This window comes from Schistocerca nitens, chromosome 2 (genome assembly GCF_023898315.1).
Source record: "Schistocerca nitens isolate TAMUIC-IGC-003100 chromosome 2, iqSchNite1.1, whole genome shotgun sequence".
NCBI lineage: Eukaryota > Metazoa > Arthropoda > Insecta > Orthoptera > Acrididae > Schistocerca > Schistocerca nitens.
The window spans coordinates 170,193,664-170,209,671 of record NC_064615.1 but is presented as its reverse complement, the minus strand read 5'-3'; positions in this window follow the sequence as shown (position 1 = coordinate 170,209,671).

The following is a 16,008-nucleotide window of genomic DNA, read 5'->3' as shown; positions in this document are numbered from 1 at the left end:
TGCCAATTTTCCTGTAGAAGCCTCTTCATCTCCAAATCAACTCGTACCTATTTGATGTAGTCACTACGTGGTGTGATTCCACTGTGTTTCATCATCCACCCTCCCCTCGATAAGCAAATTTACTGCACCTTGGTGCCTCAGGACGTTTCGTGACAAACAATTTCTCCCCAATTCAGTAATTCAACCTCTTCATAATTGGCTCATCTTATTTTCAGCAATCTTTTGTAGTCCCACATTTCGAAACCTTTTATACTACTTATCGTTCCAATCCATAAAGCACTCAAGATAAATAACTATAATTTCAGAAAAGACTTCCTAACATTTATATCAGATGTTACAGTATTTCTGTCTCTCAGAAAGGTGTGTCTTTTTATTGCCAGTTTGTCATTTATATCCTCTTTACTATGAACATCGTCTATTTTGCTACTCGAAGGGCAATACACGTACACCACTTTCAGTGCACCATTTCCTAATGTGATTCCCTCTGAATCACCTAACACAATTTTACTGCACTCCATTACCCTTAGGTTAGTTTTCTTCACGTTCACCAGATAACTTCTACTCAAGTCACGATCCATTCCGTCTCCCAGACCCTTTCTCATCCCTGTCAGAATTACGAGTTATCCGTAAACCTTGAAGTTGTTACTTCTTCTGTCTGTATTTAAATCACGTTGCCAAATTTCTCTTGGTCTCCTTTACAGCTTGCAGAATGATAGGGATAGGCTACTGATTCCCTTTAATGTCGTTCGATACTTATGAGTGCAGTATGGTTTATATACATCCTGAACATAACTTTTTATTCCTTGTGGTTTACTCTTGCTAAGTTCGTGATTCCAAAGAGTGTGTCACAGTCAAGACAGGCTAAGGCATGTACTAAATCTGTAAATCCTGATTTTTAGTCTATCTCCTAAGTTAAATCGCAGGGTCATCTGGCGAACAAAGCAATGATGCGTTTAAGCGTTCAGGGACTTCAGTATCATTGCCATATGTCTCGGGTCTTCCACTGCTTGTTACATCTATCAGAGACCTAGATGAAAAGGCCTTTCTTCCCAGTTTCCGAAGAGTAGCCTCTGTTGTAGCCTCCGTTGGGACTCTCTTCTTGGAGCGGTTAGAAATGTTCTCTTTAATTTCAAGAATGTCTCACCCGTTCGTTCCTTTTCTTGCATTTTGCAGGACAATGCTCAGAAACGTACAGTGAAAGCTGTTACTGATTTGTTTGACTGATGGGGCTGCTAAGTGCTACACCACCCTCTGCACTCCCCTGACTTAAGCTCTCGTAAGTTCAGCTCAATTTCTAAACTGAAGGAAACACTTCACGGCTTACGCTTCAGAACTGCTATAAATTCGTCTGGGAATAGACCGCGCCGCTCGAACTGTCAAGACAGCTGGCACTGCTAAGAGTATTCTACGACTTCCACATCGCTGGCAACGGGTTATACACAATGCTGGTGACTACTTTGAAGCTCAGTAAAACTTTGAAACGCGTATCTATTTTGTACGAGCTGTAAATATATAATTGCCACTATTAGAGTTCCAACCCTCGTATAATGAATATTTGGAGAAAGTAGGAGAGAAGAGATTTTAAAATTGTACGTCACGGTTGGCTGGGAGACCTCGAAGGGCAGGTTAAGCTGCTTAATTGGAACGGTTTTTCCTGTTCTTGGTGCACACTGGCACCTTTCCTTCGTAAGGTGCGAGGACTGTGTTTTAAGTGTATCTGATACGTGTAGACTACTGTAATGGACGGATGTGTAGTGTTTCGACTTGTTTGCGTTATATGACGATGAGGGAAGGGAGAGGGTGAAACCTGGTGCTGGCATATAGCCTACTTCTCTCGAAGGGCGCCAAGGGTGCCACCGACCTTAACATCCCCTCCGATGGACGGTGCCCGTCAGCAGTATCGCATACGTACTTCACGAGACAAGGAGGAGAGGTGGTGTTTAATCCATGACACTGGCGCGAAATCTGGTAATCAGGAACTGCCCTTTGCTGAAAGTCAAAGGGGAAACAGCCAGCAGCGCCTGACGTACCCAGCGGATTACCTATCGAAATTTCGGCCATAGTCGACGTTACCTAACGTCGGTAATACGGCGGAGAGCGGGTATTCAATGAGACAACACGTTGTCTCCGGTATGTAGAGCCTGCGACAGCTGACAGGAAGCGTATGTGACGTCACAAAACAGGTGCTGAGCCTGGGAGAGTGAAATCTCCTAGGATAGAGGCAAGTCCTAACAACATAGGCTCTGGTTGTGGGCTCCATGCTATCAGTATGCGTTTAACTTCTCTGCGTGGAGGATCATCTGATGCATTTGAGCTTTATTAGAGTTGAGTTTTTTTCTAGACTTGTCTGTACTCGTATCAGAAAATTGAAGCAAAGAACAGTAGGCAGAATTTGCTTAAACTTGTGTAGGCTGCAAATGTTAGTTTTTCGGTGCATTTTAGGTAGGTTTTCCTGAGAGTAGATTAATTCGCCTCATAAGAATGTGTAGCGCCTGTTACCATGTGTCAGTTTCGCAAATCTTAGGCTCTGAAATAAGATGAGAGAAACGAGTGTATTAAAAATTTTATATGTGTTGTTTAGGGACTTGTATCGAACAGACCAAAAATGGAGTGCTGTGGAAACGGCTGGTGAACAAGTGTCTATTAGGCAATTAGAGCACGTTCATGAACTCGCAAGTAGAAAAGGAACCGCTCAGCATGTACTGTGTAGGAATTGTCGCAAAAAAAAAGTGGTTCAAATGCTCTAAGCACTATGGGACTTAACATCTGAGGTCATCAGTCCCCTAGACTTAGAACTACTTAAACCTAACGAAATCACACAAATCCATGCCCGAGGCAGGATTCGAACCTGGGACTGTAGCAGCAGCGCGGTTCCGGACTGAAGCGCCTAGATCCGCTCGGCCACAGCGGCCGGCGGAGTTGTCACATTCTTTATTAAAATTCGTTAATGTATACAACAAATATAAACCACATGTAGCTGGTGGTGATGAGTTCACTAACTCCACTTAACATCTGTAAAGGCGCCTTAAAGCTACCATCTGATTTAATTAATCGTAAATCTATCATAAAAGTATATAAAGTGAGGAACAGCGGTCGGTCCTACTCTTGTAGAAACATATACTATCAGTCGTTGAAACTAGTAGCCTAAATAAAGTTTTCAGGCTACTAGTTTCAACGCTGGGGAACGTCAGAAGTATTCCAGTAGTATGTGCACATAATCCAGGTCGCCTATAGTAACTGGATCCTGTAGAAATCTTTCGAGTAGTGTGTGCTCTCCAGACATCTAACAGCAACTAGACCTACCGTATTATTGTAGCTTCAATAAAAATGGGCCATTATCCAAATAAGTGTAAAATATAAAATTTGTACTGTTCTTTAGTTTAGCAATACTTTACAAGTTATTTCACTTTCCATTGGAAAAAGTGGGAGAGAAATACATAACATACCGCATAAGTTTATATTGACATGTTAGCTGTAAGTCACAGCTTAACAAAGTAAGTTTTATGCTACATGTGAAGGCAACGACCAGGAAGTTATTAAATTTCAGAAGATCTGCCATGGAAATAGTAAAATCTTGATAAACATGGGCAGACTTCTTACGTGTCCAACCGAAAAAGAAAAAAAGAAATTATGGCTGGTACGAATGATAAGTATTCTACAGTGCCCTGCAGAACTTAAGAACGAGATAGATAAAGTGACGTATAACATTAACAACTCGGTGGAAATGAATGAAAGAGTGGTAACATGTGCCAGAAGTCTCGCAATCATGCACAGAAACCTGGACGTCACTTAGCGTGAGGTGAGCGAGCAAAGTGCCAAATGGGGCTGGCCTCGCAACACTAGGCATTTGAAGGAACTGGAAAAGACTGCGTGTGTGTGTGTGTGGGGGGGGGGGGGTTCAATCAGCTAGCAGAGACGACGAACTGTGGTGGCGTTCTTCGTTACAACATGGCCTGGAGGCAACATCTGAACGACTTCACACGAATGTCATCGAGTAACTGGAAGGAGGACGATGTGTGACGTGAGTAGAATCCGCTCAGGACACGGTGGGCGATACGGAGTGGCCAGGTTTAGTTCAAAGCTCTGGTCAAGTTCATTCGTTCATTCGATGGTGGATGGCGACAGTGTGCGTCCCCATGTCGGTCAGTCGTCGATGACGGTATCGAGGCGCGCACCCTGCAGTCCTTTTCAAACGGTTTTACAGAAACTTCTTTGTAGATAAACCTATTTTTGCTTTGCTTATAGTTTTAATTGTCAGTTTCACTATAATGTACTCATCATTTCATTAATGGTCATAGTAACTGTGATATTTACGTTGAAGTAAGACACTGAGTGAAACCTCTAAAAGTTTGCAATGAAAAACAGGTGTCACCACGATTTTTCGTATGTTGCTGCGTGTGAAATACGGTTAACATATTGAATTTTTCTTTAGACTTCGGTGGAGGTCTGTATTTGTCACCAGTCTGAGAAAACTGATCTGTTGTAGCACACTCATTTGCGATCGTGTGCGCCAGCGATAAAGCCAGAGTGAAATACCGACAACATTCCTCATGTTTCAAAAACTGTTTGAAATACTGAAATGACGTTTTGGCAAATGATAGCACACAAATTTTGCCACACGGTTTTTACACAAAACTTCATTATCTACCACATTATTCCACTAACTACGGACTTTATAGATAAATGAACGTAGTTTTTAAGGGCAATCGATAGCTGGTTAAATTAGATATGCTATGGGTTTTGGAACAACAGGAGTGAAGACATTACACACTTATTTTTGTAATGAGGATGTGCTTTTCCATGAACTACTGACCTTACTTTTCCTCAGTTCCTCACATAATAAACTTAATAAACAACTCTTCCAGTAGTCTCTGACAGTTGCGTCTGCACAACATGTTAGTGAATTGACACTGTGTAAAATCCGCTTTGTTTTGGTAGAAGGAGCCATTTTTCACATGGCAACGAGAATAATGTATGTCTTATTGAAAATTCTCCACTCATGACATTTCTCTGAAAGTAACAAATGGGTAACAAGTCAGGCGAAAATGTGTCACAGCTTTTGTTCCATTTTCAGGGGAATTCTTTTTATATAGTACCCAAGCAGAGGTGACGTTTGAATGGTGACCACGGAAGTGTGGGCGTGGATGGGTTCCGCTTAATATTTGCAAAAATGTGTTACATACGCTTCAGTTTAGAACGGATTTCCCCTCCAGCGCTCGGCATTTCCCCTACAGCGCCTGTCTGTAATTCCCACACTAATTCTCTTCCCACACGTTGTGCCCTGCCGGTTACGCATCTACCGGCCATGTTACAGTGGGCGCACTCTGGCCCAGGAATCTGGTAATGCTGAGTGCATTGTTTCACGTGGATAGGGAGTGTTTCGAAACACAGGCATTGCTGCCTGAAGCAGGGTATGTGGTCGACTTTGGTCAACTGTAGCAGCAAATAAAAACGGACCCATGTCAAAGGGCAGGTGCAATAGCAATTACATTCAATACGACTGCGGGGCACATAATCTCAAGCCCCACGGCGACAGGGTGACGTCGTGTTCCTGTTACATCCGTACATCGGCGTCAACATTTGCGATGGTGCCAAGAGTATAGCGCCGGATCAATGAGGAGTGGTGTTACGTTCTCTGTTCGGATGAGAGCAGATTAAGTGAGTGATGATTCTGGGCGTACCTCTTTATAGTCGGGTCGTCGGGTCGTCGTGTGGCTAGCGCCTCCGCTCGTAGCGGTCGTACGGTTCCAGACTGAAACGCCTAGAACCGCTCGGCCACCCCGGCCGGTGGTAGACCATTCGCCGGGTGCAAGTCTTTCGATTTGGCGCCACTTCAGTGACTTGCGCGTCGATGGGGATGAGATGATGATGATTAGGACAACACGACACTCAGTCCCTGAGCGGAGAAAATCTCCGACCCAGCCGGGAATCGAACCCGGGCTCTTAGGATTGACATTCTGTCCCGCTGACCACTCAGCTACCGGGGGTGGACACCCCTTTATAGTGAGAGGTGGGAATATGTAATGAATTAATGCACACAGGATAATTGTCGAACATGGTAGAGTATTGGTGGCCCTGGTTTTATGTTGAGTGTAACGAATCTCCATGTCTTTGAACGTGGTACACAAACTTATAAAGGTACTCTTTCCCCATTTGCGTCATTTTAGGGGTGCATTTGGCTCTGACGTTATTTTTAAGGATGACAATAAGCGACCATAGAACAACTATGGTGGAGATTTTGGAACAAGAGGATATTCAGCGAATTGACAGCTTGTTTCCCGACTTAAATCCGATCGAGCACGTCTGGAATGCGTTGGGGTGACGTATTGCGGCACCTCCACGTGCAATGACGGCCATACAGCAGTTGCAGCCGCACTGGTGAAGCATCGCAGCGCGACACCACAAGAACTATGACTTACTAATCTTGTGGCCAGCACGGGAGAACGTTACAGATCATGCTCTACCGTCCGTGATGATTACACAACCTAATAAGAACAATGTTCCGCCTTTCGTAGTGTAGGGAATCACCATAAATCGCGTGCACTTCAGTGCTATTTATGTCATTTCTGGTAGTTTCATTCTGAATAAAGGAAGAAGGAAGATGAAAGAAAGATTTGGTTTAACGTGTCATCGAGATCGAGGTCATTGGAGACAGAGCACAAGCTCGGATTGTATCAAGGATGGGAAACAAATCGGCCATGCCCTTTGAAAGGAACCATCCCAGCATTTTCCTGATCTCATTTCGTACTTCTTTCAGTTATCTATGTATGGTCCAAGTTCCATTGAGCTTTATTGCTTGGCAGTGACACGTCAAACAAAGCTACTTTCGTATTTAAGTTTAGTACGCCAGTGTATTAATAAAGTACTGCGAGGGTGACACATGAAACACAAACTGCAAAAAGCAGTGGATTATATCTCTTATTAACTCAAGCACTGAGTAAAATTGGAGACCAATTAGATGGGAACTTAATGAAATGTCTTTATGCTAACTTGGACTGTATATGATACATTCCCAAAATGCGTCGTAAACGGCTCGTTTTGGATCTCATTTTAATGATTATTTTTCCTTCTCTTAAGATATTCTTCCAACCGTGTCAGTATTCGCTACTAATTAAGTTGCCCTCTGTACGCAAATTTTGCACTTGGGCCCCAAAGGGATTTTGTCGCTTGGGTCTTAAACTGGCGCTGCACCTTACTGCGCACCCCAAATGTGAAATGATATGATGCTACTGGTATACAATGACATTAACATACGATAAAAAAATGGACGTTGAAAATACAAAGTGACGACCAAAATTAAAATCAAGTGAATAAAGAAGGTCAAAATGCGGCAGTGGTAAATTCCCAGCCAGAAAAAAAGAAGCTTTTTAGTGGATTTCCCTCTCACTCTATAACTGGACCTTACAAAGTGATGGGGCTTTCACTTTTAAGTTTCATGTCTCTTAAGTGTAATATCTTCATATAATTATTTTATCGACGTGTTTCCCGAATCAGCTCTCTTTAAGATCGAATATCGTTTGTCATATATGGTCTGCGAAGGTACCGAACCTTACGGAGCGCAGAATATTCCGTGTAGTACAAAAAACATTTAAGAGACAGTTTGGTATCCACTCTAACTGTAAAATTATACTGTATATTGACGATTTACATACAGAGTGCAATTACTGAACTATATGAAATAAAACCGTCTCAATATTTGAAAGGTTTGCGTTAGGACGTTCAAACTGCATGGTTGGCCGCGCGGCGTGATGGGAGTTAGTATGCGCATTTGGTTTGGTTTAGCGTCGAAGCCCACTTTCATTTGGATGGGTTCGTCAATAAGCAAAATTAGTGCATTTTGGGGGCTGGGAAACCGCATTTCGTGATCGAGAAGTCTCTGTGTAGTGAGCAGCCTAGTCACGGAAGAATTGATACCATATTTCTCGAAGGCACGGTGACTACCGAACGGTACGTAAATGTATCGGAAGGTGATATCACTCCCACTATACAAAGTGACCCTGATTTCCACAAGATGTGGTTCATACAAGACGCAGCTCGACCCCATCGAAGCAAGAGAGTGATGTCGTGGAGGAGCACTTTGGGAACCGTGTTCTTCGTCTGGGGTAACCAGAGGCTACTGGCCTGGGCCTCGATTGGCCGCTATTTTCTCCGGATCTGAGCATATGCGACTTTCGTTTTTGGGGCTATATTAAAAACAAGGTGTACAGCAACAATCCCAAAACCATTTCTGAGCTGAAAACAGTAATTCTTGAGTTCATCGACAGCAGCGATATTCGGACACTTCAGTGGGTCATGCAGAATTTCGCTATTCATCTGCGCCACATCATCGTCAATGATGTCAGGCATATCGAACATGTCATTATCTAAATCCGAATATCTGTAGTGACGTTTACATGTTAAATAAAGTGTGTGAACACTTTAGTTTGAAATTCATTTACATTTTGAGACCTGAGTTTCTCCTGGCGTATACAACTTTCAAATAACTTCCGAGAATTCAGCCAGGTAACACTTTCAGCGACCGCCGATATTTCGGCGGGAGAACACCCCGCCATTTTCAAGGCAAACTGCAACGGACAGGCGGCGTACATGCAAATTTAATACCTCGGTTCTCCGACAGAAGCAGGAAAGATAACACACACACACACACACTGAACACTAGTGCCACCAAAGATGACCAAAGTCAGAGCTATCGATAGTGAGACTATGAATTCGCAGGTGAGGCAGCATTGACTCTGTTCCTGTTTTTTGACAGGGGAGAGAACCGGATTCCAAACAGAGTTTAAACAGAAACCTCCATCCCTGTTAACGAGGTTGCTCGCTAATTTAATCTCAACTGCCTCCCTAATGACACTGTCCCAATAGCTGGACGTGCATGCCAATATCTCGGTGTTATTATATAACATGGGGTGAGCAGTATCCAAGCAATGTTCGGCAACTGCAGATCTGTTTGGTTGCTGTAATCGTGTGTGCCGTTTATGCTCAGTACATCTGTCCTCCACGGTCCTGATAGTTTGACCAATATAAGCCATGCCGCAGCTACAAGGAATACGATATACACCCGCCTTACGCAGTCCAAGATCATCCTTAACGGAACTCAAAAGTGCTCTAATTTTAGATGGAGGTCGGAAAACACATTTCACATCGTATTTCCGTAAAATACGACCGATCTTATTGGACGTGTTTCCTACGTAAGGCAAAAAGGCAGTAGACTTAGGTGTTGACTCAGAATTATCATCAATCACCCGATGTACAGTTGGTCGATAGCGCAACGCACGTTCAATCTGTCTATCACTATAACCATTTTGACGAAATGTAACTTCAAGATGGGACAGCTCAGCTGGCAAAGTCTCAGCGTCAGAAACGACATGTGCCCTGTGTACCAAGGTACGAAGTACCCCTTCACGCTGAGCAGAATGGTGACAACTATTAGCTTGTAAGTACAAGTCGGTGTGAGTACGTTTCCTGTAGACTGCATGTCCCAATGATCCATCATCCTTCCTCCTAACCAACACGTCGAGAAAGGGAAGGCAACCATCCTCTTCCACCTCCATCGTAAAACGAATGTTCGGGTGGATCGAGTTCAGATGTTCTAGAAAGACATTCAAATTCTCCCTACCGTGAGACCAAACAACGAAGGTATCGTCGACGTATCTAAAGAAACAGGCGGGTTTTAAAGGCGCCGACTCCAATGCACGTTCCTCGGCGGTCGCTGAAAGTGTTACCTGGCTGAATTCCGAAAGTTATTTGAAAATTCATTTACATTATTTTCATATAGTTCAATAATGGTCATCCTGTTTGATTCCTTGCACCAACACTCTTGTTAAATTTGAAAAATGGCATGATTCCACCATCTGTGTTTTAAACAAATTTATTTGCACTGCTTGTTCTAGACGTTGTCCTTTTTCAGTCTTCATCAAATTGACAACGATGTGCCCATATCGGCTTCTATAGATGCACTTGAAAGCTACTCGCGCAAATAAAGTAGTTTAAAACACTGCCTGGTGGAAACGTGTTGATGCTGTTGAGATCCACCCAGAAGAAAATAAATAAGAAAATAAAATTTTTCGCGTCGCTTCCTCCTTACCAACTCGTAAATAACTCTCTCTCTTTTAGTTTTTGTCAGTGGGGCTAATAACTGATAGCTGCCATTACATACATTTGAATTTTATCTGCAGGACAAGTGAAATGGGGGGCAGACACAGTTTTAATTCTCATCGTGAAAGAAAATGGTTACGTAATCATTATTTTTTAATTGCAGGAACATGCTCCCTCTGCTGGTACGCATTATACCCATGCACCACAATACCGAGACACGCCGCTGGATCGCCCCAAGTAGGAGGGCTCAGTACGTTCCCATTTTACCAGTGGGGTGTGTGACTTTGCTTTAGCTCCTAAGGCGTGCTCCGCTACTGTGGCGCATATACTGTGTTGTGTGCCTGCAAACAAACAAACAGACGTAGATAATTAGGTAACTTTACTTTTGTTCAGGTTGTAATTAAAACTTCATGGAATGCCCTTTTGTACTACTGAGCTATAATATTTCATAGGCTAATTTTTCTTTGTCGTGCTAAATAGTCCAGACAGTTACTTTACCGGTAAGTGAGACGTAGTTAGGTTTCTTCATACCGCTGGGAGAGTATTTAAAAAGTCAGCTGCATTTGCGTCTTCTTCTTTCTTTTTTAGTATACTATCTCATGACAGAATTCAACTGGAGGCCCCCCACTGTGTCCTGTTCTTAGAATCTTCCTTCATCTGTTTTTATTTTCATAGGTTTCTAATGTCGTCTATGACTGTAATTTTCTTCCCACTTTTTCCTACCATTACTTGCATTTTTCCCCCTATAAGTATTTATTACAGACAATTCCTATGCAGTATATGCCCCAGCCAAAATTTTTTCCCTCTTTCTGATTAATTCCAATAATTTTGTTTCTTCTCTTATTGTACTCATCACTTCCTCATTCTACCATCTACTGGCCCACTTCACCTTAAGCATATTTGTCAACACCCAAATTTCAAAACTTTCAAAATTTCTTCCTTCTTTTCTAACTGTCCATGATCCACTGTGTACAGCACTACACTCTACACATAACATCCAGCAAATCTTTTCCTCAGTTCCATTGGTATTCTTCTAGATGTTAGTAGGTGCTTCAACTTATCAATTGCTCTTTTTCCCCTAGATGTCATTCTCCTTATTTCTTGTGGAACCTTCCGTACCACATCATTAATCTTACTATGTACAGAAAGTATTTTACTTGTCCTACCTTTTTACCGTCTATGACTACATTAACTGGTGCTTCTTTTAATGCCGTGCGGGCATTTACCACACTAAACTCGCACTGGGATGGCGACGGTTCGAATCTTCGTTCGGCCATCACGACATAGGTTTTCTGTGATTACCCTAAATTGCGTACTGCGAATGCCGCTATGGTTTCTTAGAAAGGGCACGGCCGCTTTGCTTCTCAATCCTTCCCTAATTAGAACTTATGTTGCACTACTGGCCATTAAAATTACTACACAAAGAAGAAATGCAGATGACAAACGGGTATTCATTGGACAAATTTATTATACTAGAACTAAAATATGATTAAATTTTCACGCAATTTGGGTACATAGATCCTGAGAAATTAGTATCCAGAACAACCACCTCTGGCCGTAATAACGGCCTTGATACGCCTGGGCATTGAGTCAAACAGAGCTTGGATGGCGTGTACAGATACAGCTGCCCATGCAGCTTCAACACGATACCATAGTTCATCAAGAGTAGTGACTGGCGTATTGTGACGAGCCAGTTGCTCGGCCACCATTGACCAGACGTTTTCAATTGGTGAGAGATCTGGAGAATGTGCTGGCCAGGGCAGCAGTCGAACATTTTCTGTATCCAGAAAGGCCCGTGCAGGACCTGCAACATGCGGTCGTGCATTATCCTGCTCAAATGTAGGATTTCGCAGGGATCGAATGAAGGATAGAGCCACGGGTCATAACACATCTGAAATGTAACGTCCACTGTTCAAAGTGCAGTCAGTGCGAACAAGAGGTGACCGAGACGTGTAACCAATGGCACCTCATACCATCACGCGGGGTGATACGCCAGTATTGCGATGACGAATACACGCTTCGAATGTGCATTCACCGCGATGTCGCCAAACACGGATGCGACCATCATGTTACTGTAAACAGAACCTGGATTCATCCGAAAAAATGACGTTTTGCCATTCGTGCACCCAGGTTCGTCGTTGAGTACACCAAGGTGGGTGCTCCTGTCTTCGATGCAGCGTCAAGGGTAACCTCAGCCATGGTCTCCGAGCTGATAGTCCATGCTGCTGCACAACGTCGTCGAACAGATCGTGCAGATGGTTGTTGTCTTGCAAACGTCCCTATTTGTTGCCTCAGGGATCGAGACGTGGCTGCACGATCCGTTACAGCCATGCGGATAAGTTGCCTCTCATCTCGACTGCTAGTGATACGAGGACGTTGGGATCCAGCATGGAGTTCCGTATTACTCTTCTGAACCCACCGATTTCATATTCTGCTAACAGTCATTGGATCTCGACCAACGTGAGCAGCACTGTCGTGATACGATAAACCGCAATCGCGATAGGCTACAATCCGACCTTTATCAAAGTCGGAAACGTGATAGTACGCATTTCTCCTCTTTACACGAGGCATCACAACAACATTTCACCAGGCAACGCCGGTCAACTGCTGTTCGTATAAGAGAAATCGGCTTGAAATTTCCCTCATGTTGTAGGTGTCGCCACCGGCGCCAACCTTGTGTGAATGCTCTGAAAAGCTAATCATTTGCATATCACACCATCTTCTTCCTGTCGGTTAAATTTCGCATCTGTAGCACGTCATCTTCGTGGTGTAGCAATTTTAATGGCCAGTAGTGTACGTCTCTAATGACCTCTTTGTTGACGGGATGTTAAACACTAATCTCCACCTGCTTCCTTCTATCTTATTCTTACGACTGTTTGCTCATTCGCGTATCTTACAGTCTGTATCATTTCTCCTCCAATCACAGTACTACTGGCGTCCTTTGTTACCCTACCTACCAGTTCTTCACATGTATGTAGAACAACTTCGGCGACAGTGAGCATGATTACCTTACATCCCTTCCACTGGTCATCTCTTCTGTCTCCTCCTTCCCTACTCTGTCATTTTCTGCTTTGTGTACACGTCCTTTATTAACCTTCTTGCCAGATTACACCAAAATATTTTAAAACTGTCAGCACTGTACTCCAAATAATTCTTTGGAATGCCTCCTCCTATTCGATAAAATTAATATATGCCTGCTTACTTATTAATTTTTATCATTATTTATCCAGTTATTCTGAGACAACTTAAAGCATCTCCTGTTCCATTAGCCTTTCTGAACACGAACTGGTCTTCCCAAACGTGTGTCTCAATTTTCACTTCAGCTCTCGTTAGTATGCCTCTCGTACCTGCCTTTAGAAAATCACTCATAAATCTAATTATCATATAGTCTTTTCATTCTTTTGAGTTTCGCCTCTTAAGTAAAGACTTTTGGGTCAAATTTGTGTGTCATAAATTCTGTTTACTATCTCAGCTACTCTGGCTATTGAATTTGGACCTAATTATTTCAGTGTCTGAAATGCCGTTTGTGTGTCTAGATACAGGGTGATTCAAAAAAATCTTTACAAACTGACGTGGCACATCAGGCATGCAACAAGGATCAGTAATAATGATAGTAATGAGCGTATGGCATTGGTGGCCGGGAGTCCCCTCGCGGGGCGGTTCGGCCACCGCTCCACAAGTTCTTTAACGCCACTACGGCGACTTGCAAGTGAATGAGGCTGAAATGATTATGAAAGACACTCAACACCCAGTGATCTCGAGGCAGAGAAAATCCTCGACACCGCCGGGAATCGAACACGGGACCCCAAGCGTGGGAAGCGAGAACGCCACCGCAAGACCACGAGCCGCGGATACAAGGATCAGTAATCACATAGGAACCGGGGTCGCAGACACCACGAGAGGGCGCTACGGTGACGAGAGTGTGTTGCTATACGAGCACGGGCGGTGAGCACTGAGACCGTCGCCATTCAACGCCTTGGAGGTTTCCGAGTACCACAGCTATCTACAAGTACCGCGAAATGGCTGAGATGCATTTGATTGGTGGCACAGCCAACTGCAGTGGACGAGAGGCAATGCGACTGTATCGTGCGAAGCATCCAGATAGAAAGGTATCGTGCCACTCATTATTTGCCAACCTGCATCGCCGATTGCGCGAAACCGGTTCGTTCCACATGCACAAGCCGGATGAAGGTCGCCAACGAACAATACGGACAGTTGCGGGGGAAGAAAGCTTTCTCAAAAGCATGCCATGTGCGCCGTCAACAAGTCACGAGGTTGGTCCCGCGCCACTAATATTCCCTAGACAAGACGAAACACTGCAGCCGTTTCGTTTCCAAGGCGACCAGTTATTGCAGCTGGATTTCTCCAGGAATCCGCTTCGGATAGAAGCTTCATAGCGAGTGCCCAATTCAAATGCGAGGCTGCGTTCTGTAATGGTTCTTTATTTACGTGACCATTACGACAGTCCAACCTCAGTACTCGATACCAGTAATATCGAACTATTTTTCTGTGAAGTAACAGACATATTTTTGTGACAATATACACATTTGGTTTTATTAATGTATAGTTACTCCGATGTATCGATATATTACAGTGATATGGTTCTTGTGTGTATTCATTTCTGTGAGACTGTCATAATCTTTGACTCACTTGTAACCGTTTTGGTGCGAATGCGCACAGGGCAGTCTTTGTTTGACTTTGGAGAAGTTATGTCGTTATTTCGCTTTGTAAAATAACAGTCAAGCCTTGTGTTTGGTTAAAGTGGAAATTAAATATGTGAAGATTGATACAAATCTGTTTTCTTGATGATGTGACAATTAAGAAGTATATGTGAATTTACAAGAAGTTTATTAAAAATGTGGATCGTGAATACCAAGTCAAAAATTATTTCTACCATGCCATTGTTCCGATCTGGGATTGGTTGATCATTAAGAATTTCCTGAAAAACGCATTTATTAGGTCTTCAAATATTGCCAAAATACAGATCCGGACCTTCTAGCAGCCGAAGTGGAATCTCCCTAGGATCAACAAGATGAGCCATAAGGACTTCGACGAAATCTAAGTTGGAATCCATTCAAGATAAGTTCCAAATTAATGACTTATTTACAGTGACCTCATTATTTCGATTCTGACGATACCATCCACAGTCAATAGCTTTTTTGTTGCCCGATAAAGCGAACATATGCTGCGTGAGCAACATTATTAATCTGATTTCTAATCTACTTTGCAAGTGGTGGTATTGTTAGAGTTCTCACTGGCGGTTGTGATGGACGTTCGCTACCTGCACACGAGGGCGGATATGAACCCTCGTGCTGCACGTAAGTATACCTCACAACACAAACGTATCCTTCACTTTTGGGCTGCCATTGTCGTAGGTTGTTTAATTCGGCCGTACATTCTCCCGGACTGACTTGAAGGTCGCACGTATATCTCGTATTTTTGCTATAGATTCTGCCGGACATGCTGAATGATGTTCACATGTCTGTTCGTGGCCGATTTCGATTTCAGCACGTCGGAGCCCCCGCGCATTTCAACAAAGTGAGGGCACATCTGCAGGCAAGCCTTTCCGGCCACTGAATTGGTTGCGGTTGGCCAGTCGCGTGGCCACCATGATCACCCAATCTGTCCCCATCGATTCTTTCCTGTGACAGTATCTGAAAAACCTTCCAGAATGAGATTTTCACTCTGCAGCGGAGTGTGCGCTGATATGAAACTTCCTGGCAGATTAAAACTGTGTGCCCGACCGAGACTCGAACTCGGGACCTTTGCCTTTCGCGGGCAAGTGCTCTACCAACTCTCGCAGGAGAGCTTCTGTAAAGTTTGAAAGGTAGGAGACGAGGTACTGGCAGAAGTAAAGATGTGAGTACCGGGCGTGAGTCGTGCTTCGGTAGCTCAGTTGGTAGAGCACTTGCC